At 56.0% G+C, this 20,612-nt stretch overlaps 59 non-coding genes across 59 annotated transcripts; all 59 read right to left on the bottom strand.

Annotated features, from left to right (window-relative positions):
- Positions 1 to 46: 46 nt before the first annotated feature.
- Positions 47 to 165, bottom strand: LOC147794173 (5S ribosomal RNA). The gene has a single exon (XR_015413758.1). It is a non-coding gene; the product is annotated as a 5S ribosomal RNA (ribosomal RNA).
- Positions 166 to 392: 227 nt separating this feature from the next.
- LOC147794172 (5S ribosomal RNA) lies at positions 393 to 511 on the bottom strand. The gene has a single exon (XR_015413757.1). It is a non-coding gene; the product is annotated as a 5S ribosomal RNA (ribosomal RNA).
- Positions 512 to 738: 227 nt separating this feature from the next.
- LOC147794171 (5S ribosomal RNA) lies at positions 739 to 857 on the bottom strand. The gene has a single exon (XR_015413105.1). It is a non-coding gene; the product is annotated as a 5S ribosomal RNA (ribosomal RNA).
- Positions 858 to 1,084: 227 nt separating this feature from the next.
- Positions 1,085 to 1,203, bottom strand: LOC147794170 (5S ribosomal RNA). The gene has a single exon (XR_015413118.1). It is a non-coding gene; the product is annotated as a 5S ribosomal RNA (ribosomal RNA).
- A 227-nt stretch (positions 1,204 to 1,430) lies between these two features.
- Positions 1,431 to 1,549, bottom strand: LOC147794169 (5S ribosomal RNA). The gene has a single exon (XR_015413755.1). It is a non-coding gene; the product is annotated as a 5S ribosomal RNA (ribosomal RNA).
- A 227-nt stretch (positions 1,550 to 1,776) lies between these two features.
- LOC147794168 (5S ribosomal RNA) lies at positions 1,777 to 1,895 on the bottom strand. Its single transcript, XR_015413266.1, has one exon. It is a non-coding gene; the product is annotated as a 5S ribosomal RNA (ribosomal RNA).
- A 227-nt stretch (positions 1,896 to 2,122) lies between these two features.
- On the bottom strand, positions 2,123 to 2,241 carry LOC147794167 (5S ribosomal RNA). The gene has a single exon (XR_015413753.1). It is a non-coding gene; the product is annotated as a 5S ribosomal RNA (ribosomal RNA).
- Positions 2,242 to 2,468: 227 nt separating this feature from the next.
- Positions 2,469 to 2,587, bottom strand: LOC147794166 (5S ribosomal RNA). Its single transcript, XR_015413752.1, has one exon. It is a non-coding gene; the product is annotated as a 5S ribosomal RNA (ribosomal RNA).
- A 227-nt stretch (positions 2,588 to 2,814) lies between these two features.
- LOC147794165 (5S ribosomal RNA) lies at positions 2,815 to 2,933 on the bottom strand. The gene has a single exon (XR_015413751.1). It is a non-coding gene; the product is annotated as a 5S ribosomal RNA (ribosomal RNA).
- A 227-nt stretch (positions 2,934 to 3,160) lies between these two features.
- On the bottom strand, positions 3,161 to 3,279 carry LOC147794164 (5S ribosomal RNA). Its single transcript, XR_015413749.1, has one exon. It is a non-coding gene; the product is annotated as a 5S ribosomal RNA (ribosomal RNA).
- A 227-nt stretch (positions 3,280 to 3,506) lies between these two features.
- On the bottom strand, positions 3,507 to 3,625 carry LOC147794163 (5S ribosomal RNA). The gene has a single exon (XR_015413740.1). It is a non-coding gene; the product is annotated as a 5S ribosomal RNA (ribosomal RNA).
- A 219-nt stretch (positions 3,626 to 3,844) lies between these two features.
- LOC147794162 (5S ribosomal RNA) lies at positions 3,845 to 3,963 on the bottom strand. The gene has a single exon (XR_015413739.1). It is a non-coding gene; the product is annotated as a 5S ribosomal RNA (ribosomal RNA).
- A 227-nt stretch (positions 3,964 to 4,190) lies between these two features.
- On the bottom strand, positions 4,191 to 4,309 carry LOC147794161 (5S ribosomal RNA). Its single transcript, XR_015413738.1, has one exon. It is a non-coding gene; the product is annotated as a 5S ribosomal RNA (ribosomal RNA).
- Positions 4,310 to 4,536: 227 nt separating this feature from the next.
- On the bottom strand, positions 4,537 to 4,655 carry LOC147794160 (5S ribosomal RNA). The gene has a single exon (XR_015413737.1). It is a non-coding gene; the product is annotated as a 5S ribosomal RNA (ribosomal RNA).
- A 227-nt stretch (positions 4,656 to 4,882) lies between these two features.
- Positions 4,883 to 5,001, bottom strand: LOC147794159 (5S ribosomal RNA). The gene has a single exon (XR_015413736.1). It is a non-coding gene; the product is annotated as a 5S ribosomal RNA (ribosomal RNA).
- A 227-nt stretch (positions 5,002 to 5,228) lies between these two features.
- Positions 5,229 to 5,347, bottom strand: LOC147794158 (5S ribosomal RNA). Its single transcript, XR_015413734.1, has one exon. It is a non-coding gene; the product is annotated as a 5S ribosomal RNA (ribosomal RNA).
- Positions 5,348 to 5,574: 227 nt separating this feature from the next.
- Positions 5,575 to 5,693, bottom strand: LOC147794157 (5S ribosomal RNA). The gene has a single exon (XR_015413343.1). It is a non-coding gene; the product is annotated as a 5S ribosomal RNA (ribosomal RNA).
- A 227-nt stretch (positions 5,694 to 5,920) lies between these two features.
- On the bottom strand, positions 5,921 to 6,039 carry LOC147794156 (5S ribosomal RNA). The gene has a single exon (XR_015413732.1). It is a non-coding gene; the product is annotated as a 5S ribosomal RNA (ribosomal RNA).
- Positions 6,040 to 6,266: 227 nt separating this feature from the next.
- On the bottom strand, positions 6,267 to 6,385 carry LOC147794155 (5S ribosomal RNA). Its single transcript, XR_015413731.1, has one exon. It is a non-coding gene; the product is annotated as a 5S ribosomal RNA (ribosomal RNA).
- Positions 6,386 to 6,612: 227 nt separating this feature from the next.
- Positions 6,613 to 6,730, bottom strand: LOC147794154 (5S ribosomal RNA). Its single transcript, XR_015413448.1, has one exon. It is a non-coding gene; the product is annotated as a 5S ribosomal RNA (ribosomal RNA).
- Positions 6,731 to 6,957: 227 nt separating this feature from the next.
- On the bottom strand, positions 6,958 to 7,076 carry LOC147794153 (5S ribosomal RNA). The gene has a single exon (XR_015413518.1). It is a non-coding gene; the product is annotated as a 5S ribosomal RNA (ribosomal RNA).
- A 227-nt stretch (positions 7,077 to 7,303) lies between these two features.
- Positions 7,304 to 7,422, bottom strand: LOC147794152 (5S ribosomal RNA). The gene has a single exon (XR_015413401.1). It is a non-coding gene; the product is annotated as a 5S ribosomal RNA (ribosomal RNA).
- A 227-nt stretch (positions 7,423 to 7,649) lies between these two features.
- Positions 7,650 to 7,768, bottom strand: LOC147794151 (5S ribosomal RNA). Its single transcript, XR_015413090.1, has one exon. It is a non-coding gene; the product is annotated as a 5S ribosomal RNA (ribosomal RNA).
- A 227-nt stretch (positions 7,769 to 7,995) lies between these two features.
- Positions 7,996 to 8,114, bottom strand: LOC147794150 (5S ribosomal RNA). Its single transcript, XR_015413729.1, has one exon. It is a non-coding gene; the product is annotated as a 5S ribosomal RNA (ribosomal RNA).
- A 227-nt stretch (positions 8,115 to 8,341) lies between these two features.
- On the bottom strand, positions 8,342 to 8,460 carry LOC147794149 (5S ribosomal RNA). The gene has a single exon (XR_015413174.1). It is a non-coding gene; the product is annotated as a 5S ribosomal RNA (ribosomal RNA).
- Positions 8,461 to 8,687: 227 nt separating this feature from the next.
- LOC147794148 (5S ribosomal RNA) lies at positions 8,688 to 8,806 on the bottom strand. The gene has a single exon (XR_015413100.1). It is a non-coding gene; the product is annotated as a 5S ribosomal RNA (ribosomal RNA).
- Positions 8,807 to 9,033: 227 nt separating this feature from the next.
- Positions 9,034 to 9,152, bottom strand: LOC147794147 (5S ribosomal RNA). The gene has a single exon (XR_015413173.1). It is a non-coding gene; the product is annotated as a 5S ribosomal RNA (ribosomal RNA).
- Positions 9,153 to 9,379: 227 nt separating this feature from the next.
- On the bottom strand, positions 9,380 to 9,498 carry LOC147794146 (5S ribosomal RNA). Its single transcript, XR_015413172.1, has one exon. It is a non-coding gene; the product is annotated as a 5S ribosomal RNA (ribosomal RNA).
- Positions 9,499 to 9,725: 227 nt separating this feature from the next.
- LOC147794145 (5S ribosomal RNA) lies at positions 9,726 to 9,844 on the bottom strand. The gene has a single exon (XR_015413168.1). It is a non-coding gene; the product is annotated as a 5S ribosomal RNA (ribosomal RNA).
- A 227-nt stretch (positions 9,845 to 10,071) lies between these two features.
- On the bottom strand, positions 10,072 to 10,190 carry LOC147794144 (5S ribosomal RNA). The gene has a single exon (XR_015413167.1). It is a non-coding gene; the product is annotated as a 5S ribosomal RNA (ribosomal RNA).
- Positions 10,191 to 10,417: 227 nt separating this feature from the next.
- LOC147794143 (5S ribosomal RNA) lies at positions 10,418 to 10,536 on the bottom strand. The gene has a single exon (XR_015413728.1). It is a non-coding gene; the product is annotated as a 5S ribosomal RNA (ribosomal RNA).
- A 199-nt stretch (positions 10,537 to 10,735) lies between these two features.
- LOC147794142 (5S ribosomal RNA) lies at positions 10,736 to 10,854 on the bottom strand. Its single transcript, XR_015413727.1, has one exon. It is a non-coding gene; the product is annotated as a 5S ribosomal RNA (ribosomal RNA).
- A 227-nt stretch (positions 10,855 to 11,081) lies between these two features.
- On the bottom strand, positions 11,082 to 11,200 carry LOC147794141 (5S ribosomal RNA). Its single transcript, XR_015413726.1, has one exon. It is a non-coding gene; the product is annotated as a 5S ribosomal RNA (ribosomal RNA).
- A 227-nt stretch (positions 11,201 to 11,427) lies between these two features.
- On the bottom strand, positions 11,428 to 11,546 carry LOC147794140 (5S ribosomal RNA). The gene has a single exon (XR_015413166.1). It is a non-coding gene; the product is annotated as a 5S ribosomal RNA (ribosomal RNA).
- Positions 11,547 to 11,773: 227 nt separating this feature from the next.
- Positions 11,774 to 11,892, bottom strand: LOC147794139 (5S ribosomal RNA). Its single transcript, XR_015413725.1, has one exon. It is a non-coding gene; the product is annotated as a 5S ribosomal RNA (ribosomal RNA).
- A 227-nt stretch (positions 11,893 to 12,119) lies between these two features.
- Positions 12,120 to 12,238, bottom strand: LOC147794138 (5S ribosomal RNA). Its single transcript, XR_015413478.1, has one exon. It is a non-coding gene; the product is annotated as a 5S ribosomal RNA (ribosomal RNA).
- Positions 12,239 to 12,465: 227 nt separating this feature from the next.
- On the bottom strand, positions 12,466 to 12,584 carry LOC147794137 (5S ribosomal RNA). The gene has a single exon (XR_015413723.1). It is a non-coding gene; the product is annotated as a 5S ribosomal RNA (ribosomal RNA).
- Positions 12,585 to 12,811: 227 nt separating this feature from the next.
- On the bottom strand, positions 12,812 to 12,930 carry LOC147794136 (5S ribosomal RNA). Its single transcript, XR_015413722.1, has one exon. It is a non-coding gene; the product is annotated as a 5S ribosomal RNA (ribosomal RNA).
- Positions 12,931 to 13,157: 227 nt separating this feature from the next.
- Positions 13,158 to 13,276, bottom strand: LOC147794135 (5S ribosomal RNA). The gene has a single exon (XR_015413353.1). It is a non-coding gene; the product is annotated as a 5S ribosomal RNA (ribosomal RNA).
- A 227-nt stretch (positions 13,277 to 13,503) lies between these two features.
- LOC147794134 (5S ribosomal RNA) lies at positions 13,504 to 13,622 on the bottom strand. Its single transcript, XR_015413226.1, has one exon. It is a non-coding gene; the product is annotated as a 5S ribosomal RNA (ribosomal RNA).
- Positions 13,623 to 13,849: 227 nt separating this feature from the next.
- Positions 13,850 to 13,968, bottom strand: LOC147794133 (5S ribosomal RNA). Its single transcript, XR_015413477.1, has one exon. It is a non-coding gene; the product is annotated as a 5S ribosomal RNA (ribosomal RNA).
- Positions 13,969 to 14,195: 227 nt separating this feature from the next.
- Positions 14,196 to 14,314, bottom strand: LOC147794132 (5S ribosomal RNA). Its single transcript, XR_015413718.1, has one exon. It is a non-coding gene; the product is annotated as a 5S ribosomal RNA (ribosomal RNA).
- A 227-nt stretch (positions 14,315 to 14,541) lies between these two features.
- Positions 14,542 to 14,660, bottom strand: LOC147794131 (5S ribosomal RNA). Its single transcript, XR_015413165.1, has one exon. It is a non-coding gene; the product is annotated as a 5S ribosomal RNA (ribosomal RNA).
- Positions 14,661 to 14,887: 227 nt separating this feature from the next.
- On the bottom strand, positions 14,888 to 15,006 carry LOC147794130 (5S ribosomal RNA). The gene has a single exon (XR_015413716.1). It is a non-coding gene; the product is annotated as a 5S ribosomal RNA (ribosomal RNA).
- A 227-nt stretch (positions 15,007 to 15,233) lies between these two features.
- Positions 15,234 to 15,352, bottom strand: LOC147794129 (5S ribosomal RNA). The gene has a single exon (XR_015413164.1). It is a non-coding gene; the product is annotated as a 5S ribosomal RNA (ribosomal RNA).
- Positions 15,353 to 15,579: 227 nt separating this feature from the next.
- Positions 15,580 to 15,698, bottom strand: LOC147794128 (5S ribosomal RNA). The gene has a single exon (XR_015413714.1). It is a non-coding gene; the product is annotated as a 5S ribosomal RNA (ribosomal RNA).
- Positions 15,699 to 16,226: 528 nt separating this feature from the next.
- LOC147794127 (5S ribosomal RNA) lies at positions 16,227 to 16,345 on the bottom strand. Its single transcript, XR_015413712.1, has one exon. It is a non-coding gene; the product is annotated as a 5S ribosomal RNA (ribosomal RNA).
- Positions 16,346 to 16,572: 227 nt separating this feature from the next.
- LOC147794126 (5S ribosomal RNA) lies at positions 16,573 to 16,691 on the bottom strand. Its single transcript, XR_015413711.1, has one exon. It is a non-coding gene; the product is annotated as a 5S ribosomal RNA (ribosomal RNA).
- A 227-nt stretch (positions 16,692 to 16,918) lies between these two features.
- Positions 16,919 to 17,037, bottom strand: LOC147794125 (5S ribosomal RNA). Its single transcript, XR_015413710.1, has one exon. It is a non-coding gene; the product is annotated as a 5S ribosomal RNA (ribosomal RNA).
- A 227-nt stretch (positions 17,038 to 17,264) lies between these two features.
- On the bottom strand, positions 17,265 to 17,383 carry LOC147794124 (5S ribosomal RNA). The gene has a single exon (XR_015413772.1). It is a non-coding gene; the product is annotated as a 5S ribosomal RNA (ribosomal RNA).
- Positions 17,384 to 17,610: 227 nt separating this feature from the next.
- LOC147794123 (5S ribosomal RNA) lies at positions 17,611 to 17,729 on the bottom strand. The gene has a single exon (XR_015413709.1). It is a non-coding gene; the product is annotated as a 5S ribosomal RNA (ribosomal RNA).
- A 227-nt stretch (positions 17,730 to 17,956) lies between these two features.
- LOC147794122 (5S ribosomal RNA) lies at positions 17,957 to 18,075 on the bottom strand. Its single transcript, XR_015413708.1, has one exon. It is a non-coding gene; the product is annotated as a 5S ribosomal RNA (ribosomal RNA).
- A 227-nt stretch (positions 18,076 to 18,302) lies between these two features.
- LOC147794121 (5S ribosomal RNA) lies at positions 18,303 to 18,421 on the bottom strand. Its single transcript, XR_015413706.1, has one exon. It is a non-coding gene; the product is annotated as a 5S ribosomal RNA (ribosomal RNA).
- A 227-nt stretch (positions 18,422 to 18,648) lies between these two features.
- Positions 18,649 to 18,770, bottom strand: LOC147794120 (5S ribosomal RNA). Its single transcript, XR_015413510.1, has one exon. It is a non-coding gene; the product is annotated as a 5S ribosomal RNA (ribosomal RNA).
- Positions 18,771 to 18,997: 227 nt separating this feature from the next.
- Positions 18,998 to 19,116, bottom strand: LOC147794119 (5S ribosomal RNA). The gene has a single exon (XR_015413703.1). It is a non-coding gene; the product is annotated as a 5S ribosomal RNA (ribosomal RNA).
- Positions 19,117 to 19,343: 227 nt separating this feature from the next.
- Positions 19,344 to 19,462, bottom strand: LOC147794118 (5S ribosomal RNA). Its single transcript, XR_015413352.1, has one exon. It is a non-coding gene; the product is annotated as a 5S ribosomal RNA (ribosomal RNA).
- A 227-nt stretch (positions 19,463 to 19,689) lies between these two features.
- On the bottom strand, positions 19,690 to 19,808 carry LOC147794117 (5S ribosomal RNA). Its single transcript, XR_015413701.1, has one exon. It is a non-coding gene; the product is annotated as a 5S ribosomal RNA (ribosomal RNA).
- A 227-nt stretch (positions 19,809 to 20,035) lies between these two features.
- LOC147794116 (5S ribosomal RNA) lies at positions 20,036 to 20,154 on the bottom strand. The gene has a single exon (XR_015413700.1). It is a non-coding gene; the product is annotated as a 5S ribosomal RNA (ribosomal RNA).
- A 227-nt stretch (positions 20,155 to 20,381) lies between these two features.
- On the bottom strand, positions 20,382 to 20,500 carry LOC147794115 (5S ribosomal RNA). Its single transcript, XR_015413699.1, has one exon. It is a non-coding gene; the product is annotated as a 5S ribosomal RNA (ribosomal RNA).
- Positions 20,501 to 20,612: the final 112 nt, after the last annotated feature.

Here is a 20,612-nt window from a genome sequence, read left to right as displayed (position 1 = left end):
AAGAACGGGGAGAAATTGAAGTAACGAGCAAAAGAAATATAAAAAAGGGGTGCAACACGAGGACTTCCCAAGTGGTCACCCAACTTAGTACTACTCTCGCCCAAGCACGCTTAACTGCGGAGTTCTGATGGGATCCGGTGCATTAGTGCTGGTATGATCGCACCCGACATGCCATGCGCACAAATTGCATTTAACGGATGCGGGGTGGGCATGATCGAGGCGAGGGTGGGTGCACGCACGTGCTGGGAACGGCCGGCGGGGCCCGCGCGGACACGTCGGGGAGAAGAAACGCGATGGGCGTGAGCGTGCGAGCGGGGGAGGTTGCCATTTGTAAAGAAAGGAAGAAAAGAACGGGGAGAAATTGAAGTAACGAGCAAAAGAAATATAAAAAAGGGGTGCAACACGAGGACTTCCCAAGTGGTCACCCAACTTAGTACTACTCTCGCCCAAGCACGCTTAACTGCGGAGTTCTGATGGGATCCGGTGCATTAGTGCTGGTATGATCGCACCCGACATGCCATGCGCACAAATTGCATTTAACGCATGCGGGGTGGGCATGATCGAGGCGAGGGTGGGTGCACGCACGTGCTGGGAACGGCCGGCGGGGCCCGCGCGGACACGTCGGGGAGAAGAAACGCGATGGGCGTGAGCGTGCGAGCGGGGGAGGTTGCCATTTGTAAAGAAAGGAAGAAAAGAACGGGGAGAAATTGAAGTAACGAGCAAAAGAAATATAAAAAAGGGGTGCAACACGAGGACTTCCCAAGTGGTCACCCAACTTAGTACTACTCTCGCCCAAGCACGCTTAACTGCGGAGTTCTAATGGGATCCGGTGCATTAGTGCTGGTATGATCGCACCCGACATGCCATGCGCACAAATTGCATTTAACGGATGCGGGGTGGGCATGATCGAGGCGAGGGTGGGTGCACGCACGTGCTGGGAACGGCCGGCGGGGCCCGCGCGGACACGTCGGGGAGAAGAAACGCGATGGGCGTGAGCGTGCGAGCGGGGGAGGTTGCCATTTGTAAAGAAAGGAAGAAAAGAACGGGGAGAAATTGAAGTAACGAGCAAAAGAAATATAAAAAACGGGTGCAACACGAGGACTTCCCAAGTGGTCACCCAACTTAGTACTACTCTCGCCCAAGCACGCTTAACTGCGGAGTTCTGATGGGATCCGGTGCATTAGTGCTGGTATGATCGCACCCGACATGCCATGCGCACAAATTGCATTTAACGCATGCGGGGTGGGCATGATCGAGGCGAGGGTGGGTGCACGCACGTGCTGGGAACGGCCGGCGGGGCCCGCGCGGACACGTCGGGGAGAAGAAACGCGATGGGCGTGAGCGTGCGAGCGGGGGAGGTTGCCATTTGTAAAGAAAGGAAGAAAAGAACGGGGAGAAATTGAAGTAACGAGCAAAAGAAATATAAAAAAGGGGTGCAACACGAGGACTTCCCAAGTGGTCACCCAACTTAGTACTACTCTCGCCCAAGCACGCTTAACTGCGGAGTTCTGATGGGATCCGGTGCATTAGTGCTGGTATGATCGCACCCGACATGCCATGCGCACAAATTGCATTTAACGCATGCGGGGTGGGCATGATCGAGGCGAGGGTGGGTGCACGCACGTGCTGGGAACGGCCGGCGGGGCCCGCGCGGACACGTCGGGGAGAAGAAACGCGATGGGCGTGAGCGTGCGAGCGGGGGAGGTTGCCATTTGTAAAGAAAGGAAGAAAAGAACGGGGAGAAATTGAAGTAACGAGCAAAAGAAATATAAAAAAGGGGTGCAACACGAGGACTTCCCAAGTGGTCACCCAACTTAGTACTACTCTCGCCCAAGCACGCTTAACTGCGGAGTTCTGATGGGATCCGGTGCATTAGTGCTGGTATGATCGCAACCGACATGCCATGCGCACAAATTGCATTTAACGCATGCGGGGTGGGCATGATCGAGGCGAGGGTGGGTGCACGCACGTGCTGGGAACGGCCGGCGGGGCCCGCGCGGACACGTCGGGGAGAAGAAACGCGATGGGCGTGAGCGTGCGAGCGGGGGAGGTTGCCATTTGTAAAGAAAGGAAGAAAAGAACGGGGAGAAATTGAAGTAACGAGCAAAAGAAATATAAAAAAGGGGTGCAACACGAGGACTTCCCAAGTGGTCACCCAACTTAGTACTACTCTCGCCCAAGCACGCTTAACTGCGGAGTTCTGATGGGATCCGGTGCATTAGTGCTGGTATGATCGCACCCGACATGCCATGCGCACAAATTGCATTTAACGCATGCGGGGTGGGCATGATCGAGGCGAGGGTGGGTGCACGCACGTGCTGGGAACGGCCGGCGGGGCCCGCGCGGACACGTCGGGGAGAAGAAACGCGATGGGCGTGAGCGTGCGAGCGGGGGAGGTTGCCATTTGTAAAGAAAGGAAGAAAAGAACGGGGAGAAATTGAAGTAACGAGCAAAAGAAATATAAAAAAGGGGTGCAACACGAGGACTTCCCAAGTGGTCACCCAACTTAGTACTACTCTCGCCCAAGCACGCTTAACTGCGGAGTTCTGATGGGATCCGGTGCATTAGTGCTGGTATGATCGCACCCGACATGCCATGCGCACAAATTGCATTTAACGCATGCGGGGTGGGCATGATCGAGGCGAGGGTGGGTGCACGCACGTGCTGGGAACGGCCGGTGGGGCCCGCGCGGACACGTCGGGGAGAAGAAACGCGATGGGCGTGAGCGTGCGAGCGGGGGAGGTTGCCATTTGTAAAGAAAGGAAGAAAAGAACGGGGAGAAATTGAAGTAACGAGCAAAAGAAATATAAAAAAGGGGTGCAACACGAGGACTTCCCAAGTGGTCACCCAACTTAGTACTACTCTCGCCCAAGCACGCTTAACTGCGGAGTTCTGATGGGATCCGGTGCATTAGTGCTGGTATGATCGCACCCGACATGCCATGCGCACAAATTGCATTTAACGCATGCGGGGTGGGCATGATCGAGGCGAGGGTGGGTGCACGCACGTGCTGGGAACGGCCGGCGGGGCCCGCGCGGACACGTCGGGGAGAAGAAACGCGATGGGCGTGAGCGTGCGAGCGGGGGAGGTTGCCATTTGTAAAGAAAGGAAGAAAAGAACGGGGAGAAATTGAAGTAACGAGCAAAAGAAATATAAAAAAGGGGTGCAACACGAGGACTTCCCAAGTGGTCACCCAACTTAGTACTACTCTCGCCCAAGCACGCTTAACTGCGGAGTTCTGATGGGATCCGGTGCATTAGTGCTGGTATGATCGCACCCGACATGCCATGCGCACAAATTGCATTTAACGCATGCGGGGTGGGCATGATCGAGGCGAGGGTGGGTGCACGCACGTGCTGGGAACGGCCGGCGGGGCCCGCGCGGACACGTCGGGGAGAAGAAACGCGATGGGCGTGAGCGTGCGAGCGGGGGAGGTTGCCATTTGTAAAGAAAGGAAGAAAAGAACGGGGAGAAATTGAAGTAACGAGCAAAAGAAATATAAAAAAGGGGTGCAACACGAGGACTTCCCAAGTGGTCACCCAACTTAGTACTACTCTCGCCCAAGCACGCTTAACTGCGGAGTTCTGATGGGATCCGGTGCATTAGTGCTGGTATGATCGCACCCGACATGCCATGCGCACAAATTGCATTTAACGCATGCGGGGTGGGCATGATCGAGGCGAGGGTGGGTGCACGCACGTGCTGGGAACGGCCGGCGGGGCCCGCGCGGACACGTCGGGGAGAAGAAACGCGATGGGCGTGAGCGTGCGAGGTTGCCATTTGTAAAGAAAGGAAGAAAAGAACGGGGAGAAATTGAAGTAACGAGCAAAAGAAATATAAAAAAGGGGTGCAACACGAGGACTTCCCAAGTGGTCACCCAACTTAGTACTACTCTCGCCCAAGCACGCTTAACTGCGGAGTTCTGATGGGATCCGGTGCATTAGTGCTGGTATGATCGCACCCGACATGCCATGCGCACAAATTGCATTTAACGCATGCGGGGTGGGCATGATCGAGGCGAGGGTGGGTGCACGCACGTGCTGGGAACGGCCGGCGGGGCCCGCGCGGACACGTCGGGGAGAAGAAACGCGATGGGCGTGAGCGTGCGAGCGGGGGAGGTTGCCATTTGTAAAGAAAGGAAGAAAAGAACGGGGAGAAATTGAAGTAACGAGCAAAAGAAATATAAAAAAGGGGTGCAACACGAGGACTTCCCAAGTGGTCACCCAACTTAGTACTACTCTCGCCCAAGCACGCTTAACTGCGGAGTTCTGATGGGATCCGGTGCATTAGTGCTGGTATGATCGCACCCGACATGCCATGCGCACAAATTGCATTTAACGCATGCGGGGTGGGCATGATCGAGGCGAGGGTGGGTGCACGCACGTGCTCGGAACGGCCGGCGGGGCCCGCGCGGACACGTCGGGGAGAAGAAACGCGATGGGCGTGAGCGTGCGAGCGGGGGAGGTTGCCATTTGTAAAGAAAGGAAGAAAAGAACGGGGAGAAATTGAAGTAACGAGCAAAAGAAATATAAAAAAGGGGTGCAACACGAGGACTTCCCAAGTGGTCACCCAACTTAGTACTACTCTCGCCCAAGCACGCTTAACTGCGGAGTTCTGATGGGATCCGGTGCATTAGTGCTGGTATGATCGCACCCGACATGCCATGCGCACAAATTGCATTTAACGCATGCGGGGTGGGCATGATCGAGGCGAGGGTGGGTGCACGCACGTGCTGGGAACGGCCGGCGGGGCCCGCGCGGACACGTCGGGGAGAAGAAACGCGATGGGCGTGAGCGTGCGAGCGGGGGAGGTTGCCATTTGTAAAGAAAGGAAGAAAAGAACGGGGAGAAATTGAAGTAACGAGCAAAAGAAATATAAAAAAGGGGTGCAACACGAGGACTTCCCAAGTGGTCACCCAACTTAGTACTACTCTCGCCCAAGCACGCTTAACTGCGGAGTTCTGATGGGATCCGGTGCATTAGTGCTGGTATGATCGCACCCGACATGCCATGCGCACAAATTGCATTTAACGCATGCGGGGTGGGCATGATCGAGGCGAGGGTGGGTGCACGCACGTGCTGGGAACGGCCGGCGGGGCCCGCGCGGACACGTCGGGGAGAAGAAACGCGATGGGCGTGAGCGTGCGAGCGGGGGAGGTTGCCATTTGTAAAGAAAGGAAGAAAAGAACGGGGAGAAATTGAAGTAACGAGCAAAAGAAATATAAAAAAGGGGTGCAACACGAGGACTTCCCAAGTGGTCACCCAACTTAGTACTACTCTCGCCCAAGCACGCTTAACTGCGGAGTTCTGATGGGATCCGGTGCATTAGTGCTGGTATGATCGCACCCGACATGCCATGCGCACAAATTGCATTTAACGCATGCGGGGTGGGCATGATCGAGGCGAGGGTGGGTGCACGCACGTGCTCGGAACGGCCGGCGGGGCCCGCGCGGACACGTCGGGGAGAAGAAACGCGATGGGCGTGAGCGTGCGAGCGGGGGAGGTTGCCATTTGTAAAGAAAGGAAGAAAAGAACGGGGAGAAATTGAAGTAACGAGCAAAAGAAATATAAAAAAGGGGTGCAACACGAGGACTTCCCAAGTGGTCACCCAACTTAGTACTACTCTCGCCCAAGCACGCTTAACTGCAGAGTTCCGATGGGATCCGGTGCATTAGTGCTGGTATGATCGCACCCGACATGCCATGCGCACAAATTGCATTTAACGCATGCGGGGTGGGCATGATCGAGGCGAGGGTGGGTGCACGCACGTGCTGGGAACGGCCGGCGGGGCCCGCGCGGACACGTCGGGGAGAAGAAACGCGATGGGCGTGAGCGTGCGAGCGGGGGAGGTTGCCATTTGTAAAGAAAGGAAGAAAAGAACGGGGAGAAATTGAAGTAACGAGCAAAAGAAATATAAAAAAGGGGTGCAACACGAGGACTTCCCAAGTGGTCACCCAACTTAGTACTACTCTCGCCCAAGCACGCTTAACTGCGGAGTTCTGATGGGATCCGGTGCATTAGTGCTGGTATGATCGCACCCGACATGCCATGCGCACAAATTGCATTTAACGCATGCGGGGTGGGCATGATCGAGGCGAGGGTGGGTGCACGCACGTGCTGGGAACGGCCGGCGGGGCCCGCGCGGACACGTCGGGGAGAAGAAACGCGATGGGCGTGAGCGTGCGAGCGGGGGAGGTTGCCATTTGTAAAGAAAGGAAGAAAAGAACGGGGAGAAATTGAAGTAACGAGCAAAAGAAATATAAAAAAGGGGTGCAACACGAGGACTTCCCAAGTGGTCACCCAACTTAGTACTACTCTCGCCCAAGCACGCTTAACTGCGGAGTTCTGATGGGATCCGGTGCATTAGTGCTGGTATGATCGCACCCGACATGCCATGCGCACAAATTGCATTTAACGGATGCGGGGTGGGCATGATCGAGGCGAGGGTGGGTGCACGCACGTGCTGGGAACGGCCGGCGGGGCCCGCGCGGACACGTCGGGGAGAAGAAACGCGATGGGCGTGAGCGTGCGAGCGGGGGAGGTTGCCATTTGTAAAGAAAGGAAGAAAAGAACGGGGAGAAATTGAAGTAACGAGCAAAAGAAATATAAAAAAGGGGTGCAACACGAGGACTTCCCAAGTGGTACCCAACTTAGTACTACTCTCGCCCAAGCACGCTTAACTGCGGAGTTCTGATGGGATCCGGTGCATTAGTGCTGGTATGATCGCACCCGACATGCCATGCGCACAAATTGCATTTAACGCATGCGGGGTGGGCATGATCGAGGCGAGGGTGGGTGCACGCACGTGCTCGGAACGGCCGGCGGGGCCCGCGCGGACACGTCGGGGAGAAGAAACGCGATGGGCGTGAGCGTGCGAGCGGGGGAGGTTGCCATTTGTAAAGAAAGGAAGAAAAGAACGGGGAGAAATTGAAGTAACGAGCAAAAGAAATATAAAAAAGGGGTGCAACACGAGGACTTCCCAAGTGGTCACCCAACTTAGAACTACTCTCGCCCAAGCACGCTTAACTGCGGAGTTCTGATGGGATCCGGTGCATTAGTGCTGGTATGATCGTACCCGACATGCCATGCGCACAAATTGCATTTAACGCATGCGGGGTGGGCATGATCGAGGCGAGGGTGGGTGCACGCACGTGCTGGGAACGGCCGGCGGGGCCCGCGCGGACACGTCGGGGAGAAGAAACGCGATGGGCGTGAGCGTGCGAGCGGGGGAGGTTGCCATTTGTAAAGAAAGGAAGAAAAGAACGGGGAGAAATTGAAGTAACGAGCAAAAGAAATATAAAAAAGGGGTGCAACACGAGGACTTCCCAAGTGGTCACCCAACTTAGTACTACTCTCGCCCAAGCACGCTTGACTGCGGAGTTCTGATGGGATCTGGTGCATTAGTGCTGGTATGATCGCACCCGACATGCCATGCGCACAAATTGCATTTAACGCATGCGGGGTGGGCATGATCGAGGCGAGGGTGGGTGCACGCACGTGCTGGGAACGGCCGGCGGGGCCCGCGCGGACACGTCGGGGAGAAGAAACGCGATGGGCGTGAGCGTGCGAGCGGGGGAGGTTGCCATTTGTAAAGAAAGGAAGAAAAGAACGGGGAGAAATTGAAGTAACGAGCAAAAGAAATATAAAAAAGGGGTGCAACACGAGGACTTCCCAAGTGGTCACCCAACTTAGTACTACTCTCGCCCAAGCACGCTTAACTACGGAGTTCTGATGGGATCCGGTGCATTAGTGCTGGTATGATCGCACCCGACATGCCATGCGCACAAATTGCATTTAACGCATGCGGGGTGGGCATGATCGAGGCGAGGGTGGGTGCACGCACGTGCTGGGAACGGCCGGCGGGGCCCGCGCGGACACGTCGGGGAGAAGAAACGCGATGGGCGTGAGCGTGCGAGCGGGGGAGGTTGCCATTTGTAAAGAAAGGAAGAAAAGAACGGGGAGAAATTGAAGTAACGAGCAAAAGAAATATAAAAAAGGGGTGCAACACGAGGACTTCCCAAGTGGTCACCCAACTTAGTACTACTCTCGCCCAAGCACGCTTAACTGCGGAGTTCTGATGGGATCCGGTGCATTAGTGCTGGTATGATCGCACCCGACATGCCATGCGCACAAATTGCATTTAACGCATGCGGGGTGGGCATGATCGAGGCGAGGGTGGGTGCACGCACGTGCTGGGAACGGCCGGCGGGGCCCGCGCGGACACGTCGGGGAGAAGAAACGCGATGGGCGTGAGCGTGCGAGCGGGGGAGGTTGCCATTTGTAAAGAAAGGAAGAAAAGAACGGGGAGAAATTGAAGTAACGAGCAAAAGAAATATAAAAAAGGGGTGCAACACGAGGACTTCCCAAGTGGTCACCCAACTTAGTACTACTCTCGCCCAAGCACGCTTGACTGCGGAGTTCTGATGGGATCCGGTGCATTAGTGCTGGTATGATCGCACCCGACATGCCATGCGCACAAATTGCATTTAACGCATGCGGGGTGGGCATGATCGAGGCGAGGGTGGGTGCACGCACGTGCTGGGAACGGCCGGCGGGGCCCGCGCGGACACGTCGGGGAGAAGAAACGCGATGGGCGTGAGCGTGCGAGCGGGGGAGGTTGCCATTTGTAAAGAAAGGAAGAAAAGAACGGGGAGAAATTGAAGTAACGAGCAAAAGAAATATAAAAAAGGGGTGCAACACGAGGACTTCCCAAATGGTCACCCAACTTAGTACTACTCTCGCCCAAGCACGCTTAACTGCGGAGTTCTGATGGGATCCGGTGCATTAGTGCTGGTATGATCGCACCCGACATGCCATGCGCACAAATTGCATTTAACGCATGCGGGGTGGGCATGATCGAGGCGAGGGTGGGTGCACGCACGTGCTGGGAACGGCCGGCGGGGCCCGCGCGGACACGTCGGGGAGAAGAAACGCGATGGGCGTGAGCGTGCGAGCGGGGGAGGTTGCCATTTGTAAAGAAATGAAGAAAAGAACGGGGAGAAATTGAAGTAACGAGCAAAAGAAATATAAAAAAGGGGTGCAACACGAGGACTTCCCAAGTGGTCACCCAACTTAGTACTACTCTCGCCCAAGCACGCTTGACTGCGGAGTTCTGATGGGATCCGGTGCATTAGTGCTGGTATGATCGCACCCGACATGCCATGCGCACAAATTGCATTTAACGCATGCGGGGTGGGCATGATCGAGGCGAGGGTGGGTGCACGCACGTGCTGGGAACGGCCGGCGGGGCCCGCGCGGACACGTCGGGGAGAAGAAACGCGATGGGCGTGAGCGTGCGAGCGGGGGAGGTTGCCATTTGTAAAGAAATGAAGAAAAGAACGGGGAGAAATTGAAGTAACGAGCAAAAGAAATATAAAAAAGGGGTGCAACACGAGGACTTCCCAAGTGGTCACCCAACTTAGTACTACTCTCGCCCAAGCACGCTTGACTGCGGAGTTCTGATGGGATCCGGTGCATTAGTGCTGGTATGATCGCACCCGACATGCCATGCGCACAAATTGCATTTAACGCATGCGGGGTGGGCATGATCGAGGCGAGGGTGGGTGCACGCACGTGCTGGGAACGGCCGGCGGGGCCCGCGCGGACACGTCGGGGAGAAGAAACGCGATGGGCGTGAGCGTGCGAGCGGGGGAGGTTGCCATTTGTAAAGAAAGGAAGAAAAGAACGGGGAGAAATTGAAGTAACGAGCAAAAGAAATATAAAAAAGGGGTGCAACACGAGGACTTCCCAAGTGGTCACCCAACTTAGTACTACTCTCGCCCAAGCACGCTTGACTGCGGAGTTCTGATGGGATCCGGTGCATTAGTGCTGGTATGATCGCACCCGACATGCCATGCGCACAAATTGCATTTAACGCATGCGGGGTGGGCATGATCGAGGCGAGGGTGGGTGCACGCACGTGCTGGGAACGGCCGGCGGGGCCCGCGCGGACACGTCGGGGAGAAGAAACGCGATGGGCGTGAGCGTGCGAGCGGGGGAGGTTGCCATTTGTAAAGAAAGGAAGAAAAGAACGGGGAGAAATTGAAGTAACGAGCAAAAGAAATATAAAAAAGGGGTGCAACACGAGGACTTCCCAAGTGGTCACCCAACTTAGTACTACTCTCGCCCAAGCACGCTTGACTGCGGAGTTCTGATGGGATCCGGTGCATTAGTGCTGGTATGATCGCACCCGACATGCCATGCGCACAAATTGCATTTAACGCATGCGGGGTGGGCATGATCGAGGCGAGGGTGGGTGCACGCACGTGCTGGGAACGGCCGGCGGGGCCCGCGCGGACACGTCGGGGAGAAGAAACGCGATGGGCGTGAGCGTGCGAGCGGGGGAGGTTGCCATTTGTAAAGAAAGGAAGAAAAGAACGGGGAGAAATTGAAGTAACGAGCAAAAGAAATATAAAAAAGGGGTGCAACACGAGGACTTCCCAAGTGGTCACCCAACTTAGTACTACTCTCGCCCAAGCACGCTTAACTGCGGAGTTCTGATGGGATCCGGTGCATTAGTGCTGGTATGATCGCACCCGACATGCCATGCGCACAAATTGCATTTAACGCATGCGGGGTGGGTATGATCGAGGCGAGGGTGGGTGCACGCACGTGCTGGGAACGGGAGAAGAAACGCGATGGGCGTGAGCGTGCGAGCGGGGGAGGTTGCCATTTGTAAAGAAAGGAAGAAAAGAACGGGGAGAAATTGAAGTAACGAGCAAAAGAAATATAAAAAAGGGGTGCAACACGAGGACTTCCCAAGTGGTCACCCAACTTAGTACTACTCTCGCCCAAGCACGCTTAACTGCGGAGTTCTGATGGGATCCGGTGCATTAGTGCTGGTATGATCGCACCCGACATGTCATGCGCACAAATTGCATTTAACGCATGCGGGGTGGGCATGATCGAGGCGAGGGTGGGTGCACGCACGTGCTGGGAACGGCCGGCGGGGCCCGCGCGGACACGTCGGGGAGAAGAAACGCGATGGGCGTGAGCGTGCGAGCGGGGGAGGTTGCCATTTGTAAAGAAAGGAAGAAAAGAACGGGGAGAAATTGAAGTAACGAGCAAAAGAAATATAAAAAAGGGGTGCAACACGAGGACTTCCCAAGTGGTCACCCAACTTAGTACTACTCTCGCCCAAGCACGCTTAACTGCGGAGTTCTGATGGGATCCGGTGCATTAGTGCTGGTATGATCGCACCCGACATGCCATGCGCACAAATTGCATTTAACGCATGCGGGGTGGGCATGATCGAGGCGAGGGTGGGTGCACGCACGTGCTGGGAACGGCCAGCGGGGCCCGCGCGGACACGTCGGGGAGAAGAAACGCGATGGGCGTGAGCGTGCGAGCGGGGGAGGTTGCCATTTGTAAAGAAAGGAAGAAAAGAACGGGGAGAAATTGAAGTAACGAGCAAAAGAAATATAAAAAAGGGGTGCAACACGAGGACTTCCCAAGTGGTCACCCAACTTAGTACTACTCTCGCCCAAGCACGCTTGACTGCGGAGTTCTGATGGGATCCGGTGCATTAGTGCTGGTATGATCGCACCCGACATGCCATGCGCACAAATTGCATTTAACGCATGCGGGGTGGGCATGATCGAGGCGAGGGTGGGTGCACGCACGTGCTGGGAACGGCCGGCGGGGCCCGCGCGGACACGTCGGGGAGAAGAAACGCGATGGGCGTGAGCGTGCGAGCGGGGGAGGTTGCCATTTGTAAAGAAAGGAAGAAAAGAACGGGGAGAAATTGAAGTAACGAGCAAAAGAAATATAAAAAAGGGGTGCAACACGAGGACTTCCCAAGTGGTCACCCAACTTAGTACTACTCTCGCCCAAGCACGCTTAACTGCGGAGTTCTGATGGGATCCGGTGCATTAGTGCTGGTATGATCGCACCCGACATGCCATGCGCACAAATTGCATTTAACGCATGCGGGGTGGGCATGATCGAGGCGAGGGTGGGTGCACGCACGTGCTGGGAACGGCCGGCGGGGCCCGCGCGGACACGTCGGGGAGAAGAAACGCGATGGGCGTGAGCGTGCGAGCGGGGGAGGTTGCCATTTGTAAAGAAAGGAAGAAAAGAACGGGGAGAAATTGAAGTAACGAGCAAAAGAAATATAAAAAAGGGGTGCAACACGAGGACTTCCCAAGTGGTCACCCAACTTAGTACTACTCTCGCCCAAGCACGCTTGACCGCGGAGTTCTGATGGGATCCGGTGCATTAGTGCTGGTATGATCGCACCTGACATGCCATGCGCACAAATTGCATTTAACGCATGCGGGGTGGGCATGATCGAGGCGAGGGTGGGTGCACGCACGTGCTGGGAACGGCCGGCGGGGCCCGCGCGGACACGTCGGGGAGAAGAAACGCGATGGGCGTGAGCGTGCGAGCGGGGGAGGTTGCCATTTGTAAAGAAAGGAAGAAAAGAACGGGGAGAAATTGAAGTAACGAGCAAAAGAAATATAAAAAAGGGGTGCAACACGAGGACTTCCCAAGTGGTCACCCAACTTAGTACTACTCTCGCCCAAGCACGCTTAACTGCGGAGTTCTGATGGGATCCGGTGCATTAGTGCTGGTATGATCGCACCCGACATGCCATGCGCACAAATTGCATTTAACGCATGCGGGGTGGGCATGATCGAGGCGAGGGTGGGTGCACGCACGTGCTGGGAACGGCCGGCGGGGCCCGCGCGGACACGTCGGGGAGAAGAAACGCGATGGGCGTGAGCGTGCGAGCGGGGGAGGTTGCCATTTGTAAAGAAAGGAAGAAAAGAACGGGGAGAAATTGAAGTAACGAGCAAAAGAAATATAAAAAAGGGGTGCAACACGAGGACTTCCCAAGTGGTCACCCAACTTAGTACTACTCTCGCCCAAGCACGCTTAACTGCGGAGTTCTGATGGGATCCGGTGCATTAGTGCTGGTATGATCGCACCCGACATGCCATGCGCACAAATTGCATTTAACGCATGCGGGGTGGGCATGATCGAGGCGAGGGTGGGTGCACGCACGTGCTGGGAACGGCCGGCGGGGCCCGCGCGGACACGTCGGGGAGAAGAAACGCGATGGGCGTGAGCGTGCGAGCGGGGGAGGTTGCCATTTGTAAAGAAAGGAAGAAAAGAACGGGGAGAAATTGAAGTAACGAGCAAAAGAAATATAAAAAAGGGGTGCAACACGAGGACTTCCCAAGTGGTCATCCAACTTAGTACTACTCTCGCCCAAGCACGCTTGACTGCGGAGTTCTGATGGGATCCGGTGCATTAGTGCTGGTATGATCGCACCCGACATGCCATGCGCACAAATTGCATTTAACGCATGCGGGGTGGGCATGATCGAGGCGAGGGTGGGTGCACGCACGTGCTGGGAACGGCCGGCGGGGCCCGCGCGGACACGTCGGGGAGAAGAAACGCGATGGGTGTGAGCGTGCGAGCGGGGGAGGTTGCCATTTGTAAAGAAAGGAAGAAAAGAACGGGGAGAAATTGAAGTAACGAGCAAAAGAAATATAAAAAAGGGGTGCAACACGAGGACTTCCCAAGTGGTCACCCAACTTAATACTACTCTCGCCCAAGCACGCTTAACTGCGGAGTTCTGATGGGATCCGGTGCATTAGTGCTGGTATGATCGCACCCGACATGCCATGCGCACAAATTGCATTTAACGCATGCGGGGTGGGCATGATCGAGGCGAGGGTGGGTGCACGCACGTGCTGGGAACGGCCGGCGGGGCCCGCGCGGACACGTCGGGGAGAAGAAACGCGATGGGCGTGAGCGTGCGAGCGGGGGAGGTTGCCATTTGTAAAGAAAGGAAGAAAAGAACGGGGAGAAATTGAAGTAACGAGCAAAAGAAATATAAAAAAGGGGTGCAACACGAGGACTTCCCAAGTGGTCACCCAACTTAGTACTACTCTCGCCCAAGCACGCTTGACCGCGGAGTTCTGATGGGATCCGGTGCATTAGTGCTGGTATGATCGCACCTGACATGCCATGCGCACAAATTGCATTTAACGCATGCGGGGTGGGCATGATCGAGGCGAGGGTGGGTGCACGCACGTGCTGGGAACGGCCGGCGGGGCCCGCGCGGACACGTCGGGGAGAAGAAACGCGATGGGCGTGAGCGTGCGAGCGGGGGAGGTTGCCATTTGTAAAGAAAGGAAGAAAAGAACGGGGAGAAATTGAAGTAACGAGCAAAAGAAATATAAAAAAGGGGTGCAACACGAGGACTTCCCAAGTGGTCACCCAACTTAGTACTACTCTCGCCCAAGCACGCTTAACTGCGGAGTTCTGATGGGATCCGGTGCATTAGTGCTGGTATGATCGCACCCGACATGCCATGCGCACAAATTGCATTTAACGCATGCGGGGTGGGCATGATCGAGGCGAGGGTGGGTGCACGCACGTGCTGGGAACGGCCGGCGGGGCCCGCGCGGACACGTCGGGGAGAAGAAACGCGATGGGCGTGAGCGTGCGAGCGGGGGAGGTTGCCATTTGTAAAGAAAGGAAGAAAAGAACGGGGAGAAATTGAAGTAACGAGCAAAAGAAATATAAAAAAGGGGTGCAACACGAGGACTTCCCAAGTGGTCACCCAACTTAGTACTACTCTCGCCCAAGCACGCTTGACTGCGGAGTTCTGATGGGATCCGGTGCATTAGTGCTGGTATGATCGCACCCGACATGCCATGCGCACAAATTGCATTTAACGCATGCGGGGTGGGCATGATCGAGGCGAGGGTGGGTGCACGCACGTGCTGGGAACGGCCGGCGGGGCCCGCGCGGACACGTCGGGGAGAAGAAACGCGATGGGCGTGAGCGTGCGAGCGGGGGAGGTTGCCATTTGTAAAGAAAGGAAGAAAAGAACGGGGAGAAATTGAAGTAACGAGCAAAAGAAATATAAAAAAGGGGTGCAACACGAGGACTTCCCAAGTGGTCACCCAACTTAGTACTACTCTCGCCCAAGCACGCTTAACTGCGGAGTTCTGATGGGATCCGGTGCATTAGTGCTGGTATGATCGCACCCGACATGCCATGCGCACAAATTGCATTTAACGCATGCGGGGTGGGCATGATCGAGGCGAGGGTGGGTGCACGCACGTGCTGGGAACGGCCGGCGGGGCCCGCGCGGACACGTCGGGGAGAAGAAACGCGATGGGCGTGAGCGTGCGAGCGGGGGAGGTTGCCATTTGTAAAGAAAGGAAGAAAAGAACGGGGAGAAATTGAAGTAACGAGCAAAAGAAATATAAAAAAGGGGTGCAACACGAGGACTTCCCAAGTGGTCACCCAACTTAGTACTACTCTCGCCCAAGCACGCTTGACTGCGGAGTTCTGATGGGATCCGGTGCATTAGTGCTGGTATGATCGCACCCGACATGCCATGCGCACAAATTGCATTTAACGCATGCGGGGTGGGCATGATCGAGGCGAGGGTGGGTGCACGCACGTGCTGGGAACGGCCGGCGGGGCCCGCGCGGACACGTCGGGGAGAAGAAACGCGATGGGCGTGAGCGTGCGAGCGGGGGAGGTTGCCATTTGTAAAGAAAGGAAGAAAAGAACGGGGAGAAATTGAAGTAACGAGCAAAAGAAATATAAAGAAGGGGTGCAACACGAGGACTTCCCAAGTGGTCACCCAACTTAGTACTACTCTCGCCCAAGCACGCTTAACTGCGGAGTTCTGATGGGATCCGGTGCATTAGTGCTGGTATGATCGCACCCGACATGCCATGCGCACAAATTGCATTTAACGCATGCGGGGTGGGCATGATCGAGGCGAGGGTGGGTGCACGCACGTGCTGGGAACGGCCGGCGGGGCCCGCGCGGACACGTCGGGGAGAAGAAACGCGATGGGCGTGAGCGTGCGAGCGGGGGAGGTTGCCATTTGTAAAGAAAGGAAGAAAAGAACGGGGAGAAATTGAAGTAACGAGCAAAAGAAATATAAAAAAGGGGTGCAACACGAGGACTTCCCAAGCGGAGTTCTGATGGGATCCGGTGCATTAGTGCTGGTATGATCGCACCCGACATGCCATGCGCACAAATTGCATTTAACGCATGCGGGGTGGGCATGATCGAGGCGAGGGTGGGTGCACGCACGTGCTGGGAACGGCCGGCGGGGCCCGCGCGGACACGTCGGGGAGAAGAAACGCGATGGGCGTGAGCGTGCGAGCGGGGGAGGTTGCCATTTGTAAAGAAAGGAAGAAAAGAACGGGGAGAAATTGAAGTAACGAGCAAAAGAAATATAAAAAAGGGGTGCAACACGAGGACTTCCCAAGTGGTCACCCAACTTAGTACTACTCTCGCCCAAGCACGCTTAACTGCGGAGTTCTGATGGGATCCGGTGCATTAGTGCTGGTATGATCGCACCCGACATGCCATGCGCACAAATTGCATTTAACGCATGCGGGGTGGGCATGATCGAGGCGAGGGTGGGTGCACGCACGTGCTGGGAACGGCCGGCGGGGCCCGCGCGGACACGTCGGGGAGAAGAAACGCGATGGGCGTGAGCGTGCGAGCGGGGGAGGTTGCCATTTGTAAAGAAAGGAAGAAAAGAACGGGGAGAAATTGAAGTAACGAGCAAAAGAAATATAAAAAAGGGGTGCAACACGAGGACTTCCCAAGTGGTCACCCAACTTAGTACTACTCTCGCCCAAGCACGCTTAACTGCGGAGTTCTGATGGGATCCGGTGCATTAGTGCTGGTATGATCGCACCCGACATGCCATGCGCACAAGTTGCATTTAACGCATGCGGGGTGGGCATGATAGAGGCGAGGGTGGGTGCACGCACGTGCTGGGAACGGCCGGCGGGGCCCGCGCGGACACGTCGGGGAGAAGAAACGCGATGGGCGTGAGCGTGCGAGCGAGGGAGGTTGCCATTTGTAAAGAAAGGAAGAAAAGAACGGGGAGAAATTGAAGTAACGAGCAAAAGAAATATAAAAAAGGGGTGCAACACGAGGACTTCCCAAGTGGTCACCCAACTTAGTACTACTCTCGCCCAAGCACGCTTAACTGCGGAGTTCTGATGGGATCCGGTGCATTAGTGCTGGTATGATCGCACCCGACATGCCATGCGCACAAGTTGCATTTAACGCATGCGGGGTGGGCATGATCGAGGCGAGGGTGGGTGCACGCACGTGCTGGGAACGGCCGGCGGGGCCCGCGCGGACACGTCGGGGAGAAGAAACGCGATGGGCGTGAGCGTGCGAGCGGGGGAGGTTGCCATTTGTAAAGAAAGGAAGAAAAGAACGGGGAGAAATTGAAGTAACGAGCAAAAGAAATATAAAAAAGGGGTGCAACACGAGAACTTCCCAAGTGGTCACCCAACTTAGTACTACTCTCGCCCAAGCACGCTTAACTGCGGAGTTCTGATGGGATCCGGTGCATTAGTGCTGGTATGATCGCACCCGACATGCCATGCGCACAAATTGCATTTAACGCATGCGGGGTGGGCATGATCGAGGCGAGGGTGGGTGCACGCACGTGCTGGGAACGGCCGGCGGGGCCCGCGCGGACACGTCGGGGAGAAGAAACGCGATGGGCGTGAGCGTGCGAGCGGGGGAGGTTGCCATTTGTAAAGAAAGGAAGAAAAGAACGGGGAGAAATTGAAGTAACGAGCAAAAGAAATATAAAAAAGGGGTGCAACACGAGGACTTCCCAAGTGGTCACCCAACTTAGTACTACTCTCGCCCAAGCACGCTTAACTGCGGAGTTCTGATGGGATCCGGTGCATTAGTGCTGGTATGATCGCACCCGACATGGCATGCGCACAAATTGCATTTAACGCATGCGGGGTGGGCATGATCGAGGCGAGGGTGGGTGCACGCACGTGCTGGGAACGGCCGGCGGGGCCCGCGCGGACACGTCGGGGAGAAGAAACGCGATGGGCGTGAGCGTGCGAGCGGGGGAGGTTGCCATTTGTAAAGAAAGGAAGAAAAGAACGGGGAGAAATTGAAGTAACGAGCAAAAGAAATATAAAAAAGGGGTGCAACACGAGGACTTCCCAAGTGGTCACCCAACTTAGTACTACTCTCGCCCAAGCACGCTTAACTGCGGAGTTCTGATGGGATCCGGTGCATTAGTGCTGGTATGATCGCACCCGACATGCCATGCGCACAAATTGCATTTAACGCATGCGGGGTGGGCATGATCGAGGCGAGGGTGGGTGCACGCACGTGCTGGGAACGGCCGGCGGGGCCCGCGCGGACACGTCGGGGAGAAGAAACGCGATGGGCGTGAGCGTGCGAGCGGGGGAGGTTGCCATTTGTAAAGAAAGGAAGAAAAGAACGGGGAGAAATTGAAGTAACGAGCAAAAGAAATATAAAGAAGGGGTGCAACACGAGGACTTCCCAAGTGGTCACCCAACTTAGTACTACTCTCGCCCAAGCACGCTTAACTGCGGAGTTCTGATGGGATCCGGTGCATTAGTGCTGGTATGATCGCACCCGACATGCCATGCGCACAAATTGCATTTAACGCATGCGGGGTGGGCATGATCGAGGCGAGGGTGGGTGCACGCACGTGCTGGGAACGGCCGGCGGGGCCCGCGCGGACACGTCGGGGAGAAGAAACGCGATGGGCGTGAGCGTGCGAGCGGGGGAGGTTGCCATTTGTAAAGAAAGGAAGAAAAGAACGGGGAGAATATGAAGTAACGAGCAAAAGAAATATAAAAAAGGGGTGCAACACGAGGACTTCCCAAGTGGTCACCCAACTTAGTAGTACTACTCTCGCCCAAGCACGCTTAACTGCGGAGTTCTGATGGGATCCGGTGCATTAGTGCTGGTATGATCGCACCCGACATGCCATGCGCACAAATTGCATTTAACGCATGCGGGGTGGGCATGATCGAGGCGAGGGTGGGTGCACGCACGTGCTGGGAACGGCCGGCGGGGCCCGCGCGGACACGTCGGGGAGAAGAAACGCGATGGGCGTGAGCGTGCGAGCGGGGGAGGTTGCCATTTGTAAAGAAAGGAAGAAAAGAACGGGGAGAAATTGAAGTAACGAGCAAAAGAAATATAAAAAAGGGGTGCAACACGAGGACTTCCCAAGTGGTCACCCAACTTAGTACTACTCTCGCCCAAGCACGCTTAACTGCGGAGTTCTGATGGGATCCGGTGCATTAGTGCTGGTATGATCGCACCCGACATGCCATGCGCACAAATTGCATTTAACGCATGCGGGGTGGGCATGATCGAGGCGAGGGTGGGTGCACGCACGTGCTGGGAACGGCCGGCGGGGCCCGCGCGGACACGTCGGGGAGAAGAAACGCGATGGGCGTGAGCGTGCGAGCGGGGGAGGTTGCCATTTGTAAAGAAAGGAAGAAAAGAACGGGGAGAAATTGAAGTAACGAGCAAAAGAAATATAAAAAAGGGGTGCAACACGAGGACTTCCCAAGTGGTCATCCAACTTAGTACTACTCTCGCCCAAGCACGCTTGACTGCGGAGTTCTGATGGGATCCGGTGCATTAGTGCTGGTATGATCGCACCCGACATGCCATGCGCACAAATTGCATTTAACGCATGCGGGGTGGGCATGATCGAGGCGAGGGTGGGTGCACGCACGTGCTGGGAACGGCCGGCGGGGCCCGCGCGGACACGTCGGGGAGAAGAAACGCGATGGGCGTGAGCGTGCGAGCGGGGGAGGTTGCCATTTGTAAAGAAAGGAAGAAAAGAACGGGGAGAAATTGAAGTAACAAGCAAAAGAAATATAAAAAAGGGGTGCAACACGAGGACTTCCCAAGTGGTCACCCAACTTAGTACTACTCTCGCCCAAGCACGCTTAACTGCGGAGTTCTGATGGGATCCGGTGCATTAGTGCTGGTATGATCGCACCCGACATGCCATGCGCACAAATTGCATTTAACGCATGCGGGGTGGGCATGATCGAGGCGAGGGTGGGTGCACGCACGTGCTGGGAACGGCCGGCGGGGCCCGCGCGGACACGTCGGGTTGAAGAAACGCGATGGGCGTGAGCGTGCGAGCGGGGGAGGTTGCCATTTGTAAAGAAAGGAAGAAAAGAACGGGGAGAAATTGAAGTAACGAGCAAAAGAAATATAAAAAAGGGGTGCAACACGAGGACTTCCCAAGTGGTCACCCAACTTAGTACTACTCTCGCCCAAGCACGCTTAACTGCGGAGTTCTGATGGGATCCGGTGCATTAGTGCTGGTATGATCGCACCCGACATGCCATGCGCACAAATTGCATTTAACGCATGCGGGGTGGGCATGATCGAGGCGAGGGTGGGTGCACGCACGTGCTGGGAACGGCCGGCGGGGCCCGCGCGGACACGTCGGGGAGAAGAAACGCGATGGGCGTGAGCGTGCGAGCGGGGGAGGTTGCCATTTGTAAAGAAAGGAAGAAAAGAAGGGGGAGAAATTGAAGTAACGAGCAAAAGAAATATAAAAAAGGGGTGCAACACGAGGACTTCCCAAGTGGTCACCCAACTTAGTACTACTCTCGCCCAAGCACGCTTAACTGCGGAGTTCTGATGGGATCCGGTGCATTAGTGCTGGTATGATCGCACCCGACATGCCATGCGCACAAATTGCATTTAACGCATGCGGGGTGGGCATGATCGAGGCGAGGGTGGGTGCACGCACGTGCTGGGAACGGCCGGCGGGGCCCGCGCGGACACGTC

Source organism: Cucurbita pepo, chromosome 1 (genome assembly GCF_057944985.1).
Source record: "Cucurbita pepo subsp. pepo isolate OVF chromosome 1, ASM5794498v1, whole genome shotgun sequence".
NCBI lineage: Eukaryota > Viridiplantae > Streptophyta > Magnoliopsida > Cucurbitales > Cucurbitaceae > Cucurbita > Cucurbita pepo.
The sequence above is the reverse complement of the archived record's forward strand: the minus strand, read 5'-3'. Positions and strand labels throughout refer to the sequence as shown.